This window comes from Salarias fasciatus, chromosome 6, assembly GCF_902148845.1.
Source record: "Salarias fasciatus chromosome 6, fSalaFa1.1, whole genome shotgun sequence".
NCBI classification, from domain to species: Eukaryota; Metazoa; Chordata; class Actinopteri; order Blenniiformes; family Blenniidae; genus Salarias; species Salarias fasciatus.
The window spans coordinates 34,097,507-34,124,953 of NC_043750.1; the positions used below are offsets into that span (position 1 = coordinate 34,097,507).

The window sequence follows — 27,447 nt, forward strand, 5'->3', positions numbered from 1 at the left end:
GAACGTGAAGTTTGTATTTTGGGTTCAACTGAAACCATTTTGCTTTGATTCTGTTATTATTATTATTATCATTATTATTATTATTATTATTATTATTCCTCAAGGCATGTACTCTTGTTTTGATGGTCATAAGCTTAATTTCATTCAATAAATATATATCACACCATACACAGTCATGGATTTTCATGTGCATGTTCTTGAGTCCAACATTAGATCCAAAATTACATGATCTATCGTTAGATCCTGTAATTGATCATCTAATCTGTATATTCTTGTTGTTGCAAAAATGTACACTGCACATTTGCAGATTTTCATGCAATGGTCAAAATCCATCGATCGTGCAGGTTTATAATGGTACTTTTTATTAATTTTACAAAGGCCAATATGTGAGTGAGTTAGGATGTTGGAACATTACATGTTTCAGACGCCGCCCTCCTCTGGGATGCTGTGAAGTTGATCCATTACTGGCTGGATTTCCACTGTAAAAACGCGGGCAGGAAGCGGCTCGGTTCATTCTGGTGCGCTTCCTTCATGTCGGACCTCCGCGCGTCACAGCGGCTCTTTGCGCTGCGGCACGAGCGGAATATCATCAGAGAGGGAGGAAAAAGTGACTTACAGACATCTCCATAGAGCAAAACATACTTTTAAAGAAAAGTAACAGTTGGGATTGGACTGCTGACTGCTGCACGGGGACAACTTTCCAGATCGGGGTCTGTCCTCCGCTGGACGCGGTATGCGCCCCGGCTGCGCGCTCCGGACCGGACCTGTGCTGAGATGAGCAGCGGCCAGTGTGGGGCTGCCAGGGGCGCACGAGGAGGTCCGGGCGCACCGGTAAGAAGTGATGTGGTGGAATATTCCCCATTCTTCATCCCTCTGCCTTCAACTCACACAACTTTGATTTAATTGGTGCTCCATGGATCCGAGAACTCATAATCAACTTCTGAAGCGCTGCGTGTCTCTTCCACTCTCTTTATCCTCTGCAGATCCCTGCTTTTGTGTTTCTGTTCAGTTTATTTTACTCTTCTGTATTTTAAGATGAAGACGTGCGCGCGAGTGGGAATCGGATGCAGAACTCGCGCCACTTTAACGCATTGACCGAGAGAGATAAAGTCATTAAATCTGGCTTTTCCACCAACAGTTATTCATACCGTGATCTGTCACGTTGTTTGAGTGCTGTGTTGTTTTTAGTAGAAGTCAATGGAAAGCTCAGGATCACTGCTTGTAATCCATGAAATGCAGCTCTGGATGAGATGAAGATGATGCGATAAGGACATATGCAATAATTCCAAAGAGCCCATTTAGACTCTTTCTTCTTTTGTTGCAGTGTGGGTGGTTTCTTGGTTTAATCACGCGTGGAAGTGGAGCAAACATTTCCCAAGTATAGTATCTCAACAAAGGAGAATCCCTCATTACGACCTTATTTTCATGCCTGTGATCACTGTTAAAAGACACACCAAGAAAACAGTCTTGTGATATTTGATTTGTTAATCTGACATTTTTAATTAAAATTTTTCATTTTCAAATAAATATTGCACTGAATTTAGCCACAGGTTAGTTAGTATTGTAGTTACGATAACAGTGGTCTACATGGTCCTCTGTTTGATCATAATACAGATTTACATATTTACGAAGGAAAAACACAGAGAAGCGATCACTGTGGAAATAACCAAACCCACTCACTGATGAAATCAGACAAAGTGACGTCTGTGTTAGAAGCAAGTTAATAATAGGGTGAAATCAATGAAGTTGGAAAACCTTGTGGCAGGTTAATCTATTATTCGGTGGACCTATCGATTGATTCTTCAGTCAGCAGTGCATTGATTGAAATCTGTTTTGATCATTTCTTCAGTCCATTTATTTCCATGCTTTTGTACTCAGTGTAATTCTCATGAACCTGAGGATTTCAGCTTGAACCTGCTGATCCAGAAGAATAAGACATTTACACACCACTGGCAGCAGGTTTCTTCTATTTTTTACATCTAATATAATTTGATTGACTGAGAAAAATGGTTGAAAAGGGAAGCTTTAGCTGCTTTGTTATCTCAAGAAACAGAATCAGCTTGTATAGATTTTTTGCAGATTTGCCTGCTGGAGGAAGGGTTTATGTTTTCTCTCTGCTCTACATTGACTGAGTTTCCAGCACAATGAGCTCAACTTGAAGTATTTTTCATTCCAAAACAGCTTGATGCTTTTTTTCAAAGGTTATATGATTGGTTTGAATGTGAGTGTTTGGTGCTAGTGATTTCCCTCACTTTCTCCCGGCTGGTGTCCGTTTGCCCCCTTCTGTGTTTTTTCTTTCACTCCGCATGAAGCGAGACGTCAGTCGTTGTGCCAGAGGGCTCGGCGCTCCACCTCAGACATCAGGCCACTCTCTTGCGATGGCATGATGGCTGGAGATTTGATTTGTCTGGTCAGGATGGACCAGCGCACATGCAGGGAACGCTTCCAAAGGACAGATATTGATTCGCTTACAGTGTCCTGCAAACATGAAACAGGGTGAAGTGAGTCAATTTCTGTTTTCCCTTTGACTTCCTCCACCTGACTCAACATTTTCAACCCGTTGAGTCTTTATGCAAACAAAGACAGAAGATTGTTTTGGAGAAACGCTCCAAGATCTACTCTGTAATCTCAAATAGGCTCCAGTTACCCTCAATAAATAACAAATGTATAAAAGATGGATGGATAAAGCTGTCATGTTTCACTGGATGTCATGGAGAGTCATGTTCAGAGGAAGTGACCTTGAGTCGACATAAATCTTCAGCTCACACACGCAGCGCCTCGTCCGAAGTGATTCTACAAACGTCTAAATAGCGTTACATCCTGCTTTACAGCTCTAGCTGTCATAGTTTTTATCTAAACAATGGCTGTGGGGTCTGAAATCTTTCACAGCAAGACAGACTATCAGTCGGCCACACACACTTATTCAGACGGCCAATAAAAACCAAAGACACACAACCTGGAGGATCTGTGTGCTGCACAAAGAAATTTATCGTGGCCCAAACAGAGAACCTTCTGGCATTGTGTTGTTCAAACCAACTGTTACCCTCCATCCAGCCGTCCATCGTCTCCACTGGTCCCAGCTGACTGGCGTTCCCTTGTTCCTTTGATTTAGTGTCTGAGTGATCTTCAGCGTTTCATCGGACGCGTTCTTCATCAGATTGTTCTCGGGAGTCGCGATTGGCTGCTGGTGTTCTCCCACGTCTGAGCGCCGTGGAAAGATGATGAAAACACACACTGACGCACGCCGCTGCTCACCCGGTTATTGTTCTCTCAAAACGGGAGAAAATCAAGGCTCACGGTGCTGTGTGAATCCCGAGAGGAGGTCCGGGATGAGCTCAATGACGTTCCTCCTGGAAGCACACCAAAGTCTGCTCAGCATTTTAACATGCTTCTTTCTATATTTAGTGAACTGTGGAGTATGTCTTCTTTAATACGTTTGGCAATAGAAGAAGAATTACATTTTTTCACAGAAGCACAGGCCTGGGTGACAGGGTGGTGCCGTGTTAGCGGTGTCTCCTCACAGTGGGAAGGTAATTCAATTAGATTTGATTCAAATAGGGTCTGAACCCTTCTGTGTGGAGTTTGCATGTTCTCCCTGTGTGTGTGTGTGTGTGTGTGTGTGTGTGTGTGTGTGTGTGTGTGTGTGTGTGTCTGTCCTGTCCAGCTCCACCCCGCCTTCACCCAGCAACACCTGAACAGGATATAAGTGGTAAAGAGGATGGATGGATGGAAAAACATACTATAACTAGCACGATAACACACACATATGCAAAAGCAATAATATTAGAAGAGACTGTTTTACACACTAAAGGTCTTATTTTAAAGGTCTTGAGTTTCTTGTTGCACGTTCAGAGTTTAAGCGCAGCGGCGGCGTCAGAAACACCATGTGAAAAGGCCGTCCTGCATATTTCATGCACATTCTCTGTTGCAGACGACAACGTTTGATCTGTCAGTGATTTATTCAGCAGAGTGGGTCGAGGATCCGCTCTGACACAGGAGGCCTCGTATTAGTCCGTCTCCTCTGCACTCGTGTGCGCCCGCCGTGAATGTGCACTTAACTTCAAGCTGTATTTAAAAACTCCCTTCCTGGTCGTCCCTTTGCAACAGGAGTGCATTAAAATTCACACTAAGTGAGGTCCTTGAATGCATCATTTTAAAATGAACTACAGTCTAATTCTATGATTTTTCTAAAAATACCTGCAGAGGAACTTTTTTTTTTTTTTTGTCATGTCAAGTACGGGTGTGACAGCATGTTGAAAGGTGTATCGTGTCAGTGTGTGTGTGTATGTTTTATGTGTGTTGAAAGAAGAGCTGCTCTATAAACAGAGCGGTTTATTTAATCAACACTGACCCAGACTGGTTTGTGACGTAGCACAGACACACACGCACACACACACACACACGCACTAAGAGCACATTAGCATCACACTGCATGTGCCTGTGTTCTCTGTCAGTGTTAACGTCCCATTAATCCATCTTCTCAGCCTCCAACCGACGCCACTGACATGAGAAACTCCTCCAGCCCGGTCTGGGTGTTTACACCACAACATTTTCAGGCGAAAAGGCCAAAATGTTGCGGTTTGGGAGTCGGTTTGCACAGCGGTGCTCAGAGCCACTGAAAAGGCAACATTTTGAAAATGGCTCCCATGGTGGAACTTTTGGAAAACACTCCGACTCCATCGTCACGTAAACAGGAGACTGTCTCTTCATAGGCAGCGGAAACAATGTGCGAGTTGATGGAGAACAGCGACAATCGTGGCCTCCAGAGCGTCACGACTCCCCGTCCATGTTCTCCTGGGACTTGGTTCTCTTTCAATGTATTGATCTTTTTTAGCATATTGATCACGGCATACCTGTATATGGCATCATTTAAAAAAGGAACAACTGCCCAACATGAAAACTGCATCGTTCTCAGTATTTCATCCGTCCAACAAAAAATGTGACACAGCGAAGACTAAATGATCACGTGAAGGACGCCTTGAACTCCTGAAAGCTTTCTCTGTTTCACAAACCCTGTATGGTCCAAGGCTGTTTGAGCTCTATAACTGAAAAAAGTAGCTGTAGTCAACACAGAAGAGATCACACACACACACACACACACACACACACACACACACACACGAGCATTATTTACACTGAAATCTGTGAATGAGAAACTGAGGCAGTTCCATATATAAGTGCCATTGCTTGTCCTGTTTGTGTAATCGTACTTGAACCAGAGGAGATTTATATCTCAACAAAAATGTAAATTTCACTCAGAACAAGCACAAACTGTTGCAGCTTTATGTACAGGAGTAAGATAACAACAGCAAAGTGAACATTTGTATTCAGGGCACTGGCTTGATTTGATTCTGCAGGAACACCCAGAGAACAACATGTTAAAGCTTGTTCCACATAACAATACCAACTCCACCTCTGCTGTCCTCCATCACAAGCTTCATCTTTTCTGTCTTTTCTGCTTTTGTACCGTCTGATAACAAATGGAATTAAAAAAAAAAAGAAATCACAGGCTTTCATGAGCAGTACATGACCTAGCATAATTCAACTTTGTATCTATATGATGTCCTAAAGTTCAAATCATTTGTTCCTGCTACGAGGATAAACCCTGATAAGACCTCATCTTTTTATTAGTGCTTTAATTTTTTTCAGTAAGATTGATATATAATAATTACATTGAATTATGAATCAGTCTGCTGGAGGAAATATGCCCAAATAATCTAAACCAGATCGTCTCCGTCGCCACAGTTTGTCATGAAATACATCAAGTAGGGAAGAAGACATGTGACTATACTGGTCACATCAATGTCCGTTCTGATAAAATGTATGTTTTTTAGACTTGAACAGATGAAACCAAGTGACGCCATGAACAACATGCCTTTAAACTAGGAGTCAGAATAAAGTGAAATGTCCAAAAATTTCTACAGCTGCTGCATTATGGGTGTTTTTACAAGCTCACCCTGATGGCGTGACTTTAAGGACAGCAAGGAGGGAGCTGTCTGTCATGGCGGAGTATTGTGTTGTGTCCGTTCTTCTGTTTTCTTTGGAATTTTAACAGTTTTCTTGGCGGCCGGATTGCAGCCTCCTGCGTTCCAGTTTTGGCTCACGGGCTTTATGTTTGACACTCCTGCTTCAACCATTTATAACCAAATGATACAGTCTGCTCCCTTCGCTCCATCCTGTGTGTATGTTAACATATTAAAATGTATGAGTGAGAAAGTTTTTGAGGGATAGAACTACGCAGCTTTAAACGTCCTCCCACTGGTTTCAGCCACGTGAAAACATGTTTTTAATATCAGCAGCTTCTCTTCATTTCTCTTTTTATTTTATTTAATGGAGCAGTTGAACCTGGTGTAGAAAACCGTTTAACTCTCTTCATTCTGCAAAGTGTTTTATTTATTTTTTTCTCACAGTTTCCAGTGTGTGATGTTTGCGCTCGTGTCTGCGGCGGCACGGCGGCTCCTCCCACCGATGCATATCTGGGTGATTGGGGTTTTTTTTTTTTATTGTTGCTGCTCAGTCAGTTTCTCTGACTGACACTGAAATTAAAAGTCATGAATCAGAGCATCACATTTATTACATTCTTGCACCGCTCTGTGTTTCTGTCAGGCGCCTTCCTCTTATCTTCATACTTTTGTGGCATTAATCCCTCCTGGATGGGCTAAATACTCCCCCTCTGTTCTGCTGTGTGACTTTTTCCTTCCCTTTATTCAATTATCTCTTCACACTCCACCCTCTCCCACTCCTCCGGCGCTCTCTCACTTTTTCTTGAAGCGTAACATTGAAACTCTCGCGCCTCTGCCGATCACACTCTGTATTGTACGTGCGCAGATGTAACCTGCTCGCTCTTTTGTCAGCCTTTGGCTGTTATGTGACCCGGCGTTTTCAAATTTCACACTTTGAAAGCATATGTTTAGGAATCATCCAGACAGATTCTTCTTGTTTTGTAACTTAATCTTGTTCAACTAGTTCATAAAACACTGCAGGTTTGATATGTTTAATCCATATTCCTTTTGATTCAAGCTGAACACACAACAGTCTCATGTTTCTGGTGTAATACTGACTCAGAACAGCTGATTTAGCTGATTCTAGAGCAATAACATTTTATGACGCCTGGCCAGGACGGGATACTTTTAATTTGGAGGTATTAATAGCTCAGACAGAGTGTGTTTTCATCCTTATTGGCACTAAACAGATGCTCCTGGTTTTGCATTTGCAACCTAATTGCTGCATTTAGAACTGAAAAATAAGTTTTACACAAAACAGTTTTTGGATTTTTTTGAGCATAAAATGAAGCCAGATCATGTTTTGGTTCATTAGACTTCAGTTCTGTACTCATTATCCAGTCCCTCACGTGGTCCTCTAACTCAAGATATGACCAGTGGTGAATGTCATCTGTATTCCTGAAAGTTGGCGGCAGCTAGAACGAAGAGTTACCGTCATAAACAAAATCTACCGGGAATCAAAAGACAGCAGAGAAACCAAGAAGCGAGTGAGACAGACTGAGGGCTTAAGTACTCACAGTGGGAGGCAGGATGGATGAGATGCAGGTGGAAACACTCGAGGAGTGATTACAGAGTCGAGCCTCACAACACAAGAGGTCCTAACACACACCACACAAATTAAGAGTAATTAGGGGAGGGAGTCAGAGATGTACGAAACAAGACGGGAGTGAAGGAAATGACAAACAACAACAGAGGAGAACGTGACACCAAGTGAGACGATTGAATTAAAAATATCAAGCTGCTTTTGTTTTAATCTAACGAATCCAAACACTCTTGTCATTTAAATGGGAACTCAAAACACCATGAAAGTTGTGTGTTTTCACTTGAAAGCATCGTGTAAAAGGACCTAAATGATCTCGGCCAGATTTGTAAAGCAGCTAATGATCATACATATCGTCCAAACCGCCGAAGGTTTGCCAAAGTAAATGTGCACATGCATGTGGAAGCTGCTTTTCTAACAGGATGCACAAAGCAACACACAATAACCATCAAAAAGGTTTGCTTTCAGAAATATGTACGATCAGGCATTTTTTTCTAGGTTGTGCAGAGATCCTGGGTGGAGTTCACGCTAATAGATTAATGTAATGTAATAATTTAATGACAGCAGTGAAAATTTTTTTCTTTGAAGCGTGTCGGCTTGCCGTCGTTTCGTTTTTTTGTTCTACACAGGAATGAAAAATCACGAAACACACAAATATAATCTGTAAAGCAAATAAATAAATGTTACCAGTGTGTGATTATGTATCAACTAATCCTTTGAGGAGAATGTTATGGTTCTAAACATCTGAGCTGAATTCCCAGGAGGCTTTTTAAGGCTTCCATGTTCCACTAAATGCAGCAAATGGGCTAAAGATAGTCTTGAAGCGAGAGGATGTTGACCCAGCATCCACAGAGCGACGGTTTTAATGTGCCATGGCGAAGCCGACGAGGCGGGAGTGAGGAAGGAAAGACAGACGCCGCTTCCAGGAAAAAGGATTTCAGGCAAAAGTGCAAAACTTTTGTTGCGTTTTGTGTCTGTTTACATGACTCCCCAGGTTTGTCAGCACAGACATGTAAGGATTATATCCACCGAGTGAAGGTCTTCCCGGCTGGGGCCTCTCGCCCGGCCGTGCATTCCTCTGCAGCTGCATGTGCTGCCATGTGGAAGCCATGCTTGTGGAGACAGTATTTAGAATGAGACAGGTGAACGTTCACCCTCCGGGATATCGCTTACTTACCCCTCCGCGTCTCTCGCTCGGCTCTAATGTTTTAGTCATGCCGCATGTCTGTTGTCATGACTGCTGTTGTTGAGACGACCGCGATCCCGGCTTTCCGCGGGACAGCTGGAGTTCATCCAGCCTGGTGCGGACTGCCCATCCATCAGCGAGCAGACGTCGCTAAACAGTGAGCGGACCGTGGAGCAGATGGACGGAAAAGTGTTCGATCAGACGTTTTGTGGTGCTTTTGGACACAGATGGAAACTCTGAATTTCACCTGTTAATAAAACTGAGTCGTCTGTCTTATGATCTGCAAGAAAATAACAATAACAAGGCATTCGATTACTTTTTGGGCTATTTTACTGGTTGCTTTAACGCATCTTGGAAAAGTAGATTGATGAATTGAAAGTGCATGTAGTTGTGTTTCAGTGACACATTCGACCCAAGATAAGACCAGATAGTATAAGATCTAATGTTGTATGATAAGTAAAGAACATAAAAAACCCCAGATTTTCTGGATCAGAGGGAAAAAAAACACCCAGACCTCATAAATCAATGTTTATTTGTTAATATCTTCAATTCAGCCTGTTTCAGTCACCTACGTTAAAGACAGCATTGTAGAAGTCATCAAACACACAGTGGAAAAAATTTTGAGTTGTTTTTGTATTTAGAAAAACTATGTTGACTGGACTATTTGAAGAAAAACTGCAGTATTGCTGGGTTCTTTTGGAGAAAGAAGTGTTAAATTATCAGAGCTCTCTGAAACTAACAGTTTCTCCAGTGTAAAGTTCTGCTTTGACAGCGTGGAGAGTGTGAACCTTTATATGTCTTAGTAGCTCAAGAATGAAACAATCGGTTTGATACAGATTTCAAGGGAATAAGCTTTTCCTGTTTGACGAAACAACTGGAGCGATTTGTCGGTCGGAGGGGGGTCGGGGGTGAGGACGTGTTCAGGCGCAATCAAACTGTCAGACAGGCTAAATAATTCCACAAACTCACGCCGTGATTGAAAAACGCGAGGATCATTTGATGCCCCCTGTTTGTGATTTATCCCGCTGACAGCTCGGCGACAACAGACTGAAATTTATGGAGGACGGCCACGGGAATCCACACAGGTGTTCAGAGATATTACAGTGTGCTACACGCTCCCGCTTCCTTCCACGTTTGACGCAGCTGAATTTCAGCTCTAGTCTATTTATATTTCCGATCAATAACACGCGCTGGACCTGTGGATAATGCAGGTTGTACACTGTTGCAGTGGAGTGCCGTGTGTGTAATGTAAGAGGCGGCGTTTGAGATTGTGCTTCATTGATTCTGAGAGTCAAACGAGTGCAGTGAAAAACATTCGGAGTCGTATTTGTTCTTTCAGGAGAGGTTGTGTCTTTCAGTGCTGTTCATTGTCATCGATTGTCAATTCCAAGCTATCTGAACATAATCTAGGTTTATCTCACCGCACTGATGGTTTCTGGGATAAATAATCTGCAGTCAAATAAGAAGTGGGAACTGGGAAAAGGAAGGGTCGATAATAGCAAGAGGAAGTGAGTTCTATTTATATTTGGGGCATCAAAAAAACAGGAATTGAGTTTGTATAATGTCTGCGGATTGCACCGGAAAAAAGAGGATGCTGCACATTTTTTACACCTTTCGGAAGTTGAAGCATCTGTCATATCTTAACGCTCTGGCGTTTCAGTGTGGAACAGATCTGAACAGATTAGGCTCTCAATATAAAAGAGATGTTTTGAGACCTGAAGTCTTGGTCCACAGGGAATGTCCAAGGACAAGCAGCACGAGGCGGAGCGGCTATCGATCGGGAATGATCGCCACCTCCACCGCACGACGGGTCTGGACTCTTTCGAGCGGATTTGCTGAAGAGGTTGCATCTTTAAGCAAAGTCTGACCTGGATCAAGTGAAGGATGGGACTCTGGGGCACCGCTGACCTTCGTCATGATCGTCGGTGTGTAGAGTGCCTGTCCGGCTCACTTCACTGTGCTTTGGATCTTAAGCTGCGGAGATTAAGACGCTGATTATGATCTCCGGGGCCCTGCTGGATGACCTGAACAGATCCAGACGCCCTGCAACCGCAGCACAAAACCTGAAAACACGCGGCAGATCTAGGCCTCAGAAATTAACTTGAATGACTGGAAACGCAAAACATTTCTTCTTATGAATTCGATTTGATAAAACCTGACGGTTAAGATTTGGTCTGATAACGTTTTCAAAATAGATTGTATTTATTCAAAGCATCCATGCTGCAAGAAGCAAGTGCTGAAAGGGGCAGAGAGCCTCCTTCAAGCCTGGACCACGTGATCAGCATCAAACAATCCACAGAAAAAAAGAAAAAAAAAACTCACCCTCTCAGCCCCTCAATCTGTAGGAAAAATCAGCAAACCTTTGATGTTTGTGCTTTCCATGGTATGGCCGTCCTTCAAATGTATTAATGCAATTCCCACAAGCCGGTGTCGTCTTTTGATATGAGAAGAGAATCTGATTGTTTGTTGTCAGTGATCAGACTGAAGAACAGCTGAGGTGGCCATGATGTGCAAAAACACTGAAAAACAAGTAAAATTACAAAGAAACTTTGAACCGTTCGCTGATTATTTCAGAATTTGCTCCAGTGTTTACCAGGCAAACATAGTGGAAGCTCTCACTACGAACCATCCTACCAGGAAGGAGCGCTCACGTGACTGAGGAGTGATTATCTGGCGTTTTGCTGCTGTAATATCATCAGGTTCAACTCTTTTTCCAAATGACTCCACTTTTTTTTTCTCTCTCTCATGTTGCATCTCTGAGCTCGCTTCAGACTCTTTCTGCCGGACTAGATGATTACAGAGGGAGACGATTTCATGCTCTGATTTGGTGGAACAATTGAAAAATTGCATGCAAATCTAAAAAGGGCTCACAGAAAACTGAATTTTTGTCGAATTTACACAAGCGGCGGTCTGAATGTTGTCGACTGTCGTGTTCAACACAAAAGTCGACAACAGAACAAAACGTCACATGGTGTTTCCTGTTCTGACGCTCCGTGTCTTTCAGGGAATGTCTGCGGTGGAAGAGCTCCTTTGAGGTTAAGTTGTAGTGTGTTATTATGCTGACGTGTTTGTTCTGCTGCTGCAGTCATATTAATGGTGTGAATATGAAAAGATAAACATCCTCAAAGCGTCACGGAGAGGGATTTTTTTTTTTTTTTATATCCACATTGGAGGAATGTGATGGGGAAACTGTTCCGTGTCACACACTCATGACTGCTGTTGACTCATGAAAGTTCAACATGAACTTTCCTTCCTTATCTACACAGCTCCGCCATCTGATTTGTTGATTGATATTTATCTGTAGTGTGTTTCTTTGACTTGTGGGAAAAAAAGTAGTGAAAGACTCGATAAGACATGATGAGACATGTTAAGACAAGACATAAAAATAATAAGACAAACAGCTAAAAATGAGGAGAAAAATATGACACAGAATGAAACTCTGTGTTTGTCGTGATCACGGCATGTTTTTCATGAAGGAAGGAAATTCACAGCGTTTGACAAAGAAACAAAGGGAATACGATGAAACAAGACCCTCATCTGAAGCAATTAAAATGATCAAGAACCTTTGAAAAAAAAAAAAAAAAAAAGAGAATAAATAAAGTAAAAGCATCGTAAATGCAACAGCAAGGAAAGCCTGAGCAAATTTTCAGTCCTGATTTTGAGTGGCCGTACCAGCAGTCCTCAGGTGTTCAGGAAGCTGCTTCACCGCCCAAAGACTCTGAAACACTGTCGACCTCAGGGGTCTCCGTGTTTCATAATCTTCTAGTTAATCTGAGATGTGCTTTAACCTGAGACCGTTCAAAGCTTCACCGAGCTGAAGTCAGGTTGTTAAGTGGATTTTTGGACAGTCACTGCTCTCACTGATGTATACGGTAAATCTGTCCATTATTCCCTCTCTCGTCCTCTCCGTGGTTAATCTGATGGAGAACAGCCAGATGGATGAACGGTCGAGGCCAGTCTGAGTCGTGACACTGACGCTTCACAGTCAGGGTGAAAACAAGCTCCTCCAACCACTGGCTTTGTTCTCTTCTTCTGTTTTCTCAAACGGTTTTCAATCAAACCTGTCGGGCTTCATTCAAAGTCAGTAACACTCTCTTTATCAGTGTCTTCCCTCAACCTTTAATTCACTCAAACAAACACCGGAACGCGTTTTCCTGGTAGGTGTCTGTTCTGTTCTTGACCCTCCGAGGTGGTGTTGACAAAGCAATTCACCTGCTGAGCCTGTCTTCACCTATCAATGCTCAGGACACACACACACACACACACACGCGCGCACACACACACAGTCCTGCTGTTTTCTCTTCAGGTGCTTGATTCTGCCCTGTGCCGGCTATTCACACACCTTTTACTCTGAGCACACACTCATGCAGACACATCCTCAGACCTGCTGAGTGTAAATATGTGTGTGTGTGTGTGTGTGTGTGTGTGTGTGTGTGTGTGTGTGTGTGTGTGGCGGCTGCCAGCTCTCTGCAGAGCCGTGCACGCTCGGCAACATTAATAATGGATGGTGGGTTGAAGCACGGACGGGACAGAGTGCTGGGGTGGAGGGGTGGAGGGGTGGGGGGGGGGGGGTGGGGGTGGGGGGGGGGGGGGTGGCAGAATTGAGGATACCAGCTGTGACACTCAGGTTGCAAAGCGTGGTTCTGCAGGGATGAAGACTTGCTCGCATTGGAAAGTTATTTGCTCCTAACTACTGAAGTGGAGGTTCAGAAAGAGAGCTGCTGCCGCTGGCTGGTTGCCACTTTAAGTTACTTTTGAATCTTCCAAGCTTTAAATCATGCATGGTTTATGAGTTTACATCAAATCGGTTTTGCTAGGAGCTCTCTAAATAATGCTTTGTCATTTATTTGAATAAAAAACCAGCATTCTTTATGTCCATTTCTTTCTTTCTTGCTTCGGAAATACCAGATTTTCTTCGCCACTGTACATGTGGCATGCATGGCTGCATATCTGTCCGCAGTTCTCCTCAACAGGGTCTCGCTGGAAATGGTGTGAAATTGTGTGTGTGGCTTTGGTCTGCGGCGTTATTAATGTTGATTAGGAGTGAAGTGAAAAATTAGACCTGCGTGACGAAATGTGAACAGTTGAACGCTCTCTTCCTCTGACGTGGTATCATTAAACACATCACATAGCAGCCCCTATAGCCTGCGCACGCAGTAGATAAGCTTATCTGGCTCGTGTCTGGAGAGACGATGGCTTGAATTTCTAATTGAATCAGCAGATTCGGCTATTGTGTGTGATGCGATGCCAAAAGAAACACAGCTTGCAACAGTGCATTAAGATGTTTTCAGTCACATGAGCTATAGCGCTGAAAACAGAGAAGTGAAGAAACGCAGGATTTTCATGGCTACTGAGAGAAGGATGCAGCTCAGACAGACTTTAGGCATCATGTTTAAATAGAAAAGGACACTTGGTGTAATCTTCAGCAGACTGAATGGCCATGAGTTCATGAGTCAGTGGTTTGTTTTTTTATATTACTTTCTAGAGTTTTGGAAATTTTTGCATTTGTAGATCATCACTGGTTTTGTCTCACTTTGCAGCCTGGAAAGTTCACGACATCGTGGCTTTAAATTGCCTGTTTATCTTATTCTTGATGATGTGTCTGTCTGTCTGGTTTTTCATTCATTGACTGAGGTGGGAATGTTCAGACAGGAAGTGAGAAAGAGGGGAAGAAGGAGTGTGTGAGTGTGTGTGTGTTAAATCCATTTATCTTCCCGTCACCCTTGTTTTAAATGTCGTCGTGTTATCAGCGTGGAGAGTAAATAACCACAGACCTAAGTTTCTGCTGCAGCTTCCTCCAGCTCTTCTGTTGCCCCCCCTCACATCAGCCCGGGCCCTTTGCTGACTTCTGGACTCTGTCCCAGCTGGACGTGTCTGCTGGTCGACCAAGAGAAGCAAAACAACTCTCTGCCATTAATGAGGAGGAGCGGTTGAGCTCCTCACTCTCTCACAGGGGCGTCAAACTCAGAATTTGATCTTTAATGGCCTGGCACAACAAAACAGGAGAATAATAATTGAGGGGGGGAAAAAAACTAAACGCCACTCTTTGCTTAACTGCAAATAAGTCCAAATACATTATATTACATACATCTTTTTGCAGCTACTGAACAAGTTGGAAAGATTTAGAAGAAAATGAAGTTGAAATTAATCAATCAAATGAATTGAATTCCTATGAAGTCAGTGTTAAAGATGTTCAGTCACTCTCCTGTGGGTTTATTTCTCCATGATGTGTGGCAACGTGCACCTCACCGTCACACCATGTACCGTGACATTTCCATTCTCTGTGAGGTTTTCAGTGTCCTCCTGATGGAAAATACATAGCTTTGCAATTTATGCTCATTCTTGACCTTTATGCTTTCTGAGCTCATCTTCTGTTGCATAAATGTCCAGAAAGAAAAGCGTGTCTGCCATTTGTGTTTCCTCTTGCTCCTTAGACCTTATCTCAGAGCTGTGCGGTGTGTGAAATTCAGCTTAACGAACTCCACCAAGATAAAATCACGTCTATGAATGAATTTTGCACCCAGCAATCATTGACTGTAAAGTCACTGTAAAAAAGTGTGAGACATGGACTGCCACTTTGGTTGCGGAGCATTTGTAGAACTCAATAGTGGACTGTCAGAGCCAGCAAGGTCTTCTCTGCTGATCTAAACACTATTAGAATCACTAAATCTCCTCATTAATATGTAATAAATTCAACCAAGTTGTCTTCATTTCGTGGCTTTTCTCCTGACAGTGCAGCTTCCAGATTCAGAGTTTCCATTTGCATCGTGTGTTGATAAATTCAGGCAGGGATTTACACGGTCTCTCGTAGAATTTAAAGAAACAGTGCAGGAGTGAAGACTTCTCTCTTTCCAAGTGATTGCTTGTCAGTTTTTCAAAGAAAAGGAAAATTAATGCTCTCTGAGTTTGGTTTGATCCCAAACCAGGAGGCTTCACTTGAAGATGAGACGCTCCAGATAAGAGCAGCCTGGTGCTGCAACGCGGCCACACATTTAAATTCCACAGGCCGAAGCTAATAATTGCATTTTACTGTGTGTTGGCGGCTCGGGGTCCCCGTTATTGTTCCTGCTACTTTACATGCATCGCTCACACCTGAGCGAATACAATTGGCTTCACCAGTCAAAGCGTCTGCTGGCCCACTCCGTCCTCATCTGACTGATAATCAGTCAGACTCACTGAAAGAACACGAGTGGCTTTTTAATTGTTTTAATCTCCGATTGTTTTGCTCGCCGAGCTCGTTTCTGCCGCCGTTGCCCCTCACCCTAACTTCTGAAAGGCACGATGAGAACAAAAAGGACATTTTATTATTATCTATATGTGTTCTCCCGTGGTATCTACACATCCGCCATAGCATTACATCCACTAAAAGGCGGGGTGAATAACTCTTATTATCTCTGTGTAATGGCGCCTGTTAGTCAGGAGGTTATGTTAGGCAGCAGGCGAACATTTTGTCCCCAAAGTTAAAAGCAGGATAATGGTTAAAATGCTTGAGCGAGGGTGATGAAGCCAAATTGTGATGTCTGGACGTCTGAGTCCGTCTGCCTCCAGAGCTGCGGCTCTTTCGGGGTGTTCCTGTTTATCAGTGTCTCATCAAAGGATGTGAACTGTGACAAAGTCACACTGCGGAGTGGAGTCTGCGCTGTGTGCTGCCAAAATAAAAGACTGCTACGGCTACAGTTCATTCTGGTTCTGACAGAAAGGTGTCAAAATATGCTGATTGTTGTGTTATCATCTACACAATATTATTGTGGACCACCACTGAAAACAGCAGATATTTTGAGTAGCTCTATTTTTAAGGTAATTAATTGGGGTGGTAGAACAGCTGAGCTCTGGCCGCAGGTCGTCTTCCCATCATCGGGTTCAGGCTTCCATGTTGTCCTCTGTGTCAAAGTGTCCTCTGACAGGACACTGAATCCCCGTTCCAGATTGTATAAGCCTTTTGCAAGAATGCATGAATGTGTTGTGACGGAATGAAGTGAGAAAAATATGATTCATAAGCAATAAAGTCTTTGATTCAGTTTCATTAATTGGTAGTTGTGATGTGATATTTATGTAACAGTCTGTCAAACACCAACCATTATTATCGATTCATCTTTAATAGACAATAAACATGATTATTGTCACAGGGAACGTTCCAAGTGAAAACACATGGTTTTTACTTTTTCCTTTCACAAAAGTTTCGCGTTTACATGACAGCATTCTGAAAACGGTGTCTATTTCCACAGAAATGACAGAAAAAATGAAAGTCATGACACTGTGGAGGCCGCCGGTCTTGTTATTGTCCGTGTGTAGAGGCAGTGTGTTATAAAAGTTGTGTTTCACCCTGTTTACACGGAAGCAGAGGCGGAGTTTTACAAAACAGTGGCTCCAAATACTGTGGTCATGTAAACAGACACTCACAACGCAAGTAAAGTTTCCCGTTTTCACTTGGAAACTTTGTCATGTCATCAGGGCCTGTTACTGTAGGGCAGCAGACACCCTGGACATGATCTGCAGCAGAATGATCACAGAGAGGCAATTAATTCTATTAACTAGAGCCCGACATAATGAACCACTTCAGAGCAAGATGGGGCAAAAACAATTGAGGCATTACATGTTTGAGCTCATTTGCTTTGCAAAACCTTGCTCGTTATACAGGTTTGATTACTGTCGTCACACCATTTTATTGCAGCAAAGCAAAATATAAGTGAACATGACAGGAAGACCTTTTCTCTTCCATAATGCATCATCCCACATCGAGTCAGCGTCTAATTAAGCAGGAATATTAATGTTGCTCCCGCTCGATGTTGTTGCTGCTACACGCCAAAATGTGCACAAAACTAAAAATAGTCTTAATGTTATTCTTCACTTTCTTCATTTATCAAAAGAATTCCACCTCACTTAATTCTTAAATGACTATGACAATCTTTCATATCAGTAAACGACTGGAAATGCAAACCAGTATCTTTTTGTTGACTTCAGAGTTTTGTCAAAAGGGCGATAATCAAATTCAGAAATGTTTGACTCCTTTTATGAATGGTTTTAATTTAGGAGACGGCGTGAGGGAGGTTTTGTTCTTTTACTCCTGTGTAATCCTCTGAAGACAACTTCATAAATCTGATTATGTGTAATGTGATTCAAAGGCAAGCATGCATGTGTGCGCGCACACGTCCACACACACACACACTATCTGTGTGTTCCTGTATCACACACAGGGTTACACACAGAAAGATTAAACGTTATGCCTCCAGTGCATTTCAGTCTATTTAGCCGGAGCAAAGTTATCCAATTATGTTTCTTCTCTAAATCTGAAATCTATTTCATTAGGCAGAGAAAACTGAACACGAACCTCCTCTGTCCTGCTCCGTCATCTCATTTTTCATGCTTGTATGAACTCCTTGTTATAGATCGAGGACATAAGTGACCAATAAGACTCAATAATCTTTTTAATGGATTTAAATTCAGATTCAATAAACAAAATGCACAACTGGATGAACCGCCAGTATTCAAGTGTATGAAATTAGAAGGTGATTCTGGCGTGCGTGGTCACTGTTAATGTAGCAGCATATAGTTTGTGAGCCACGTTTGCGTCTTTCCCCCGGCTTATTGGTACCGATCGTGTCTACTGAGTGACATTGTTGGTGTCAGCTCCGGCCCGTGGCCGGTGAAGGCGAGGAGGAGGGAGGCACCATGCGGCCACTCCCTCTCCTGCAGACGACTCGAGGCTGCAGGCTGTCATGCGTGCAGTTTTAGAGCATCTTCAGCTGGAGCTGGCACAACCCTCTCGGTCTGCTCCTGTGAGGGCCTCCCTGAGGTCCCACCATTCCTCACCAACTCCGCGTTCACATCAGTTTTATTCACATCAACGTTATTCACATGTTCACATCATTTGTTTTTTTTTTTTTTTACTATATCGTACTCTCTCGTCCTGACTGTAAAGAATCTCTTGTCGGAGGATCCCGTCCTTTCATATCAATTATAATGAGACGGCTGACTGCATGCCATACGGGTGATATGCAATAAAAAGACGCAGATATGATAGCGGAGGACTTTCTGCCCATTAGATAGATTCACATCCAGATGTGGTCGTTCACTGTAATGGTGCTGCAGAAATCTGGACTTTCCAGTGTTCAGAACAGACTCCACATTGCCTGATAAGACCATACATTGCAATGTGGTTTAAATAATTTAAATAACACATCTTGATGAAAGTAACAATTCTTTACTACATATTTGAGATACTGCTGCCATGATGAATATATTTAATTTATATCTCATGAATAATTTGATGTTAACAGGTCTGACTCAAATGCACATGATTGTTTTGGTCTTGCTTTTTGGTGTTTGAGTTCATTCGGCCCTTCCTTCAACATTTCTTGGTTTTATTGAGTGTCGATCTGCCCAGTGACAAAGGCTCGTGTGGCTGTGAAGGGAGAGCTGTGGATTTTTGAAGGACACTGCTTAAAAAGGTATCCAGCTTTCTGTCAGTAAAGAAAAAAGGCTTTATTTTCCTTAAACTGCATCTTTGTAAAGCATCCGCCTGTTATTGCTTTTTAACGGAATTTCAGTTCGGAAAATTCGATTTCTAGATTATAGGAACTGAAGTCTTTATAGATGGTGGTAATCTTTCCAGTGTTTTCTGTTTCTGCCACCCACCCGTCATATTGTGTCTGTTTTCATGTTCTGTTGTGCTGATGTGGGTGCCATGAGTACATACATGCAGGCTCACACGTAAACACAGAAAAATGGACCCGTTGCCCGTCATGATGATGATGACAAATCTATAAGTGCATGCTTTGTTTCTTTGTGTTGCCGGCTCATACGGAGACCTTTTGTCCCGATAATCCTCGTTTCCTGCCGAGTGTTGGTGCCATTGTGGACCTCTGTGGAGCTTCTCGGTGTGCGGCGGGGTTTTTGCGTCCCTCATGTTTGCAGCCGTCACAGTGTGACGGTGTGTGACAGGCAAGCTGTAGGGTTAGTTTGGATTTGACACACACTAACACACTCGCTATGGGAACTATGGAACAAACCGAGCTCACCTGTCCTTTTGTCCTTTGGCGTTCCACTTTTTCAGTCTTTGATGTCAAACAGCAGCTACGCGGATCTTTTAACTATTAATGTACAAGACGAAGGGTTTTCATGAAGTTAAGGTACAAGCACACCCTCACAGAGCTGTTTGCCACTGCCCCACTGTGCCACCCTGCCTTCGCACTTTCAAATCTGTATTTTATTCAGTGTTTTCTGTCGTTTAGTTCCAAACTTCTTTGCTGTAACTAAGCTGGAAAGCTGAAAAATCTACATGGAAACAGAACAGTGAATCATTACTGCTTGCTGGGACACCTACACACAAAAATACATCGGTAGGAGAAATAAAGAGGACATGCTGTTTTACAGGTTTTGGAGCTTTATTACCATTTTCTTTAATATGTGCAAATTGAATTCAGGGCAGAGAGTCATGGGATCCCTGGTGAGGAAGCAATTTCATAGATCACCTCCGTCTCTTCCTCTGTGCAACATTTTCTGCACGTGTGTGTACTAGCTGAAGGATGTAGACAGCGGTGTGTTTCCATAGGAAAGATGATGTGCCCGAGAGGAATTTCATTCTCAAGTAGAATATATGGCAAATAGAATATGTGTAGCATTCGTGAATCAGTTTTATGGAGCAACCCAGAGAGCAGGGCTGAGGATTTAGCGTCCGGCCCATAATGTTCTCCATGGGACGCTGAGAATGGTATGTACTGGCCGGGCCTTCATCCCATGTGCTCTTCAGCTCGCACTATCTCTGTCTCTCTCTCACTCACACGGTTTTTACGATGCTCACCACTATTCATCCAAGATCCACTCCTGGATGCCTGCCTACTGGTGCAGAGGAGCCATGTTTTAATCCTGATGAGACAGAAATAGCTTCTCATTCTGAATCTTGCACACAGTTAAAACTTACTTAGGCCTCCTGCCAGCTGCTGAAAAGCACTGAATTTTCTTTTTCTCCAGCTCAGATATCTCTTAAAAGGACGTGTGATTGAACATTTTGAACACTGTGTGCTGTTTTCTGTATGAAACGAGTAGAAACTGATATTAAAGATCTTGAGCATTTGGCTTCCTTAAAGTAGATTATTTCTGCTTTAATGGCACATTAGGTATGGCACATGGTTCGGAGGAGTTGTACCGGTTCTATCAGTCATGAGTGCATGTTGTAAGGTGGCATCAACCAGCTGGAACACACATTACTATCCTGAGGGGAGATTTGGTTGGCGGTCACATATGCCTGTCAGGAAACTGAGGTGCCCAAGGAAAAATATATGCATCCATGCACAAAGACTACCGAGGCTGATTGTCAATTTGCTGTGCCGTCATGAGGCCCATAATATTAATTCATATAGTTCATGCACACTGTCTGTACTAACAGATAAAAAGTCATGAAGGAACAAAGAGAAAACATCATCAACCGTTGTAAAGTAACGAATAGTTAATGAAATAAACATCTGATGTGTCGTCGTGTCGTGAAACTGAAACAGTATAAACTATTTAGGAGGAGTTTTGACTTGTGCCAGCACTTTGCTGCATTCTGAAACACAAACACATCTATTTGGATCTCAGTGGGAAAATAAAATTGAGTGTCGAACTAACAGGTAGCTCTTTCCAGCATGTGGCACATGGCTGTCAGTCTTTCTGAACAGACTGTGGAAAAGGTTTTTCAATTCAGCATATGACCGTCTGTTTTGAGAAATCTTTTGTTTTTCACTTTTTGTTTATAATTTTTGGTTTGTTGTTGTTGTTGTTGAGGCTGCACCTCAGTCACTCTGTCAGCTGTCATTGGTTGTACGGTTTGATCGCTCTAACTCGCCTAGATTGATAACTCCCACCGTAAAGGGTGTGCTGACCTAATGACACAGTGTCTACTCACGCCTCGGACACTCCAAAACTGTTCTTTCACCGTATTTATTGAAGAAAAACACAGTTTATCCAGCCAGTGTGGTAGAAATCAACTCAGCGTCACCGGTCAACATCGCCGTCTGATTGAAAGTAGATCCGGCACGTACTATAAGCGCGGATGCATCACAGCGTGCCCTATTTTTCCAGTATAATTATGCAGAAACATAGGAACATAATAAAATTTCTACATAAATACAGGGAGGAAACAGCAGTAAAGATGAATATGAATTAAACAATGATAATAATATAAGAAAATCCACACACCTCCCACTTGGGCTACGTGTCATTGACTAAGTAGGCCACAACAACAACAGGATCATGGAATGAAGCACAGAACATATTAAACCTTTAGGTATTGAAATAAAACAACAGCATACACTGAAACATTCTGGTTTAAGATATTTTCAGAATTCACAGTCTTAAGTTCTGTCCAGGTACTTAGGGTGGAGTATGAAGTCCCTCTTGTTCCTCTACTGGCAGCAATACCACCAGCCTTCTTACATCCCTGTGAAGGATGGTGGAAGGACAAGGCTCCAAGTCTTTTGTTGCCTTGGATGGGCCGATGGGGTGGCTACAACAAGTCTTCACCTTGACATCTCGGACAACACCCTTATCATCAGGGTGCGCCTCCACAACACGACCCAGCCTGAATCGTCCCCGGAGGGCGTTTTGGTCCGCCACCCAGACCAGGTCACCAACAGACACATTCCTGGCTGGGGCATGCCACTTCTGTCGCACAAACAGGTGAGGTCCTGCCAGCTGGCTCCAACGTCTCCAGAATTTGTTCACTTCCACCTGGACTGCGCGCAGACGACTGAAAGGGTAGGCAGGGAATTCAAAACCCTGGTTGTCACCTCTGGGCCCTGCACGCCCCAACAGTAAGGAGTTTGGCGTTACAACATCCACAGTCTCCTCTTGAACCTGAATTCTGGCACCGATCGGCCTCTCATTGGAAAGGTTGGCAGCCAAGTAGAGGAGGGTTTGGAACTCCAAAGTCGTCAGGTTACCATCCACACCAACGCCGCCCAAGGATCTCTTCAACACACGAACAGCTGCTTCCGCTGCCCCATTTCGATGTGGCGAGTCAGCTGGACTAAACTCCCACATCCAGTCAGTTCCAGCCACGGCTGCTCTCCTTTGGACCCCTTCTTTGTCGATTTCTGTCAGGAAGCCATAGAGGTCCTCCAGTACTTGTTTGGCTCCCACGAAATTGGTCCCCTGATCAGACCAAAGCTTCTTTGGGTGACCCCTCAAGGCAGTGAAACGTTGGTACGTCTTGAGAAAACCCTCTGTCGACAAGTCTTCAACCACGTCAGCATGGACTGCTCTTGAGGCCATACAACTGTAGACCACGCCCCAGACTTTTCTCCTTGTTCGGCGCTTCACCGCATCCCTGACTGTGTATGGGCCAAACAGATCCAGTGTTGTGTACTCAAAGGGGGCTGTTGGTCTCGTGCGTACAAGGGGGAGATCACCCATTACTTGAGTGCATAGCTTGGCTCTGCATTTTCTGCAATATATGCACGAGTCTATTACTTTGCGGGCGACTCTAGGACCTTGCACTACCCAGGCTCTTTTTTCTCATCCGAAGGAGGGTGCCGGCAAGACCTTCATGGTTAGCATGGTGAGCTTCGATGGCAAGAAGGGTGCTGATCCACTCATTGCAGGGGATTAGTGGGACCCCAGGGTTTTCCTCATCCATGGACTGGACTCGACCATAGCACAATAGGAGCCCTGTTGCGTTGTCTTTGGTGGGGAAGGTTACACCAGTCTGAGCAGCGAGGCACAAGTCCTGAAATGCTTCATTGCGCTCCTGGACCGTGAGCACCGCCTCCCACTGTTCTTGCTTGCCAGCTTTACTCCTACCACTTAACCAGAAGTGTACAGCTCTGCGGACGTAGCCCACAACCCCACAAAGCCTGGATAGGGAACTGAACCGTGAGAGGTCAACTTGATGTATGAGGGCCAAACCCCAAAATCTTCTCCCATTGTAGGTGTTCAATGCTGTCGGAAGGGACCCTGTGAAGTCATCTGGCGGAGAGCCCTTAGCAGGAGAGAGTCCTGTGTTTGCACCATCTTCAACCGTGGCAACAACACCACCAGCACTGCCAGGACACGTTCCATTCTTCGCCTGGGCCCTTGTCGTAATGGCAGTGAAAGCCTTCCTCTGGAGTCTACTCACAACTTCTCTGGTCCCAGACGCCACCTCCGCAGCAGACTTCATGGGCCACTCCTCCACCGGCTTGGTCAGAAACTCGGGGCCTCTCTGCCACAGGGAGTCACTGTTGAGCTGTTCAGGGGAACAGCCTCTTGTGACCAGATCAGCCACATTGCACTGGCCAGGGATCCACCACCAGTCAGTCACAGGCCCAGTCTTCTGTATCTCTCCCACACGGTTGGCGAAGAAGGTTTGGAACCCATAACTCTCACGCTGGATGGCACCTAACACAGTCTGGCTGTCGACAAAATGGTACCACCTGTCCACTTTCAACCGCCCCTGTTTCAGAACGTACCCCTTCAAGCGGGCAGCAAAAACAGCTCCACAGATCTCTGCTTTCACCGCATCACCCTTCTGGTCAAGTGGAGTCAATTTGGCCTTTGACTCCACGAGCCGGGTAACAACACCTCCTGATGTTGCCCAACGCAGGTACAAAACTGCTCCATAAGAGTCACAGCTTCCATCTGAGAAGGTTATTCCCCAGGGTTTGCCCACCCAACCGGAGGGAGTGATGCTCCTGTGAAAAGTGATGGTGCTCAGCCGAGCATACTCTTTGAAGAGCTCGATTGCTTTTACACGAAGCTCACGAGACAATGGCCTGTCCCACGTGTCTTTGGTCAATGGTCCGGCCTCCTGAAAGGCCCTTCTGACCAGGATGACACCCTTCTGCTTCAGAGGTGTCGCAAGACCGAGAGGGTCGTACAGCCCAGCTACCTGGCTCAAAAGCATACGGCGGGTAAGGGGATCTGGCGTGTTTCTCTCTACCTCCTCCATGGAGAGGTCAAGTCCCGTGCGCATCTTTTTCTTTCTTGTGGAGAAGTTAACGGCCACCATGAGAAAGAGCTTGTCTTCCCCCACATGGTAACCAACTCCAAGCGCCTTGTTGTCCTCATCTCGTAACTGGTTGGGCAGCACGATAGTGTCTGGTTTGGTTGGATCAACGCCTTGCCTCCCACTTTGACCAGATCGCACCCAAGGCTTGAGGTAAAACCCACCAGTTGCGAGAATGGTCTCAACCCCTTCAAGAATTTCACTCAGTCTCTGGGGGTCATTGTGGGATACCAGGATGTCGTCGACATAAGCGTTGTCTACGATGACATGTCTCTCATCCACTTTGTCTGCAAATTGTGGCAGGTGCGCAGTCTCCCTCATAGCTACCTGAGCAATACAACCGGCCGGTTTATCGCCCATGTTCACCCGCACCACGGCATAGTCCTTGATGTCATCTGCTGGAGAGTCTCTCCACAAGAAGCGGTGGACATGGACCTCCTGATCTTCCAACCAGACCGAGTTGTACATTTTGGTCACATCACCAATTGCTGCATGCTCCCCCTCCCGGAAACACAGCAGCACTGCCCGTATGGGGTTCAAGACATCTGGACCCTTCAGCAGAATGCTATTCAGACTGACACCTCTGAATTCTTGGCTACTGTCCCAGACAAGCCGCACAGGCGTGGAGACTGAGTGCGGATTGGGAGCCATCAGATGATTCACCCACCACACAGCCCCGTTCCATTTATCCATCACTGCCTCAGAAAGTCTCACTGCAGCCCCTCTGGTGACCATATCACGTACCTGCCTGGCATAGGCCTCCTTCCACGCTGGATCCCTCTCAAGGCGCTTTTCAGACTTTAGGGACGTCGCTTCAACAGCTTTGCGATTGTTAGGCAGTGTAGCAGGATCCTCCTTCCAGGGATATTTTGCATCCCAGTGGGGTTTGTCACTGTGCTTGTCACTCTGCTTGAACGTCAATCCTCCCCTGATGATCTCTAGCTCCCTTTCATCGGCGATGGACATCTCTTTTCCTCCTGGGGCACATTTTCCACAACGGCACCCACCGCACACAGGGTCACACGCAGCGCCGATGCTGTCCCACTGTAGCCACTTGACGATCTCAGCATTGCTTGCAGCTGTGGTTCTGACTTCCACTTTACTTTTCAGTCCCTGACAGTGGTCGTGGAGGACCTTGACTCTCTTGGACTCCGCCCTCATGGAGCATGCAAAGTGGGTTGATGAGTGGCATGCAGTTACCTCAACATCCTCAAACAGGTCCGGGTGCACACCACTGACAGTTTTACCCAGTGGACCATCCCACAACACCAGGTCACCGCATCTCATCATCCTTTGGGGGGCGAGGCGGCCTTCCCGGGTACTGATGAGTAACTCAATCTTTTTCGGACGTATTAGTTCCCCCGGTTTGACAGAACCCGGGAAGAACTTCTCCAGGCGCTCGGAATCCACTGCTTGGTCCATTCTAGCGATCTCTTCCAGACCGTAGCAGACCATCTCATGAAGTCGCCAAGTTCCTTTCTTCGTGGCCACTTTCAGACTCACAATGTACTTCTTTGTTTCAACCTTCACCTCCATGCCACCTACGCCATAGACGACCAGTGTGATTGGGTCACCGAGTAAGCCAAGTCTCTCAGCCGCTTGGTGGGTAATATAGTTGGTGTCGGAAGCAAGATCAATGAGAGCTCCAACCCAGTCTCCCCTCCTGGTCGTGACATCCACCAACATCATGAGGACTGGATGCTCTTTAATCCCATCGTCATCCACTTGACCTTCGCCGGCACATGCTGTTGCAGATGCTTTATTTGTGCAGGCCTTACGAACAGCCTCCAGCTGTTCTGGGGTCAGACCTAGACTGGCGAACACGGCCTCTTGTTCTTCGGTCGGGCCACGGGGTTCTCTCCTCGTTTCCACTTTTGTCCCCCCTTTAGCTGTGTCCTTTTTGACTGGGGATTTAAGGCATAGGAAGAAATGATGGTCTGAAGATGCACCACCTTTCTTGCATTCATCAGCACGACACAAGAAGTTTGTATTACAAGGACCATCACTTCCATGTAGATCGAGGCATTTAGGGCAAGCCTTCATGCTTTTCACTTGAACCCTCCTCTCTGTTGGGGTGGATTTCTTGAATGTTTTACAGCGATACAGACGTCCTGTATGACCCTCTTCACCACACAAGGTGCAAGGATTTTGTTCTCCTTTAGACTCACTTGCTGTGGCCTTGGTGAAGGAACGTTTCTCTTGCTTTCGATCTCCCAGCTTCTCCCTCGGCTTGCCACGGGAGATCAGTTCACTTTCCCTGATGTAGCTTGGCCGTCGAGTGGACTGTAACTGCTCCAGTTGCACCAGAACTGTCTTCTGATCTTTCAGAAACTGCCACAGTTTGTCAAACCGGTTACGTGGGTTGACATTATTAGCTGCATCACATCGGTACAGAAGCCACCTCTCTTTCATACTCTCTGGTAGCTTGCTCTCAAGTGACCGAATCACCAGCTGATTTTTTATGGCATCTTCACAACCTAAGTCGATGAGGTCCAACAGAGCACTTTCCACAGCTTGGATCAATTGCAGAGCCTCCCTCGGTTGGTTGTTACGCACGGTTGACAATCCCTGCAACTCCAATATGATGTCGTCTGCTATTTGTGACATGTCCCCATAACAATCCTCCAAAACCCGGAAGACTTCAATAGCAGTGCGGCAGTGAGACAACCTGAGCTCGCTTTTCACTGAGTCAGATATACTGTCCAGGAGATGAAAGAGCTTGCACTCGGGGGAGCCAGTGGGTTCTGCTAAGGCTTGC

At 44.7% G+C, this 27,447-nt stretch overlaps 1 protein-coding gene across 1 annotated transcript in view; it reads left to right on the forward strand.

Moving 5' to 3' along the window:
• The first annotated feature begins 647 nt into the window (after window positions 1-647).
• LOC115390854 (glucagon receptor-like) overlaps window positions 648-27,447 on the forward strand; it is a 49,046-nt gene continuing 22,246 nt past the window's right edge. Inside the window, exon 1 of the mRNA XM_030094881.1 lies at window positions 648-831. The gene's annotated coding sequence lies outside the window, so the exon portion shown is untranslated. The remainder of the gene's footprint in view (window positions 832-27,447) is intronic.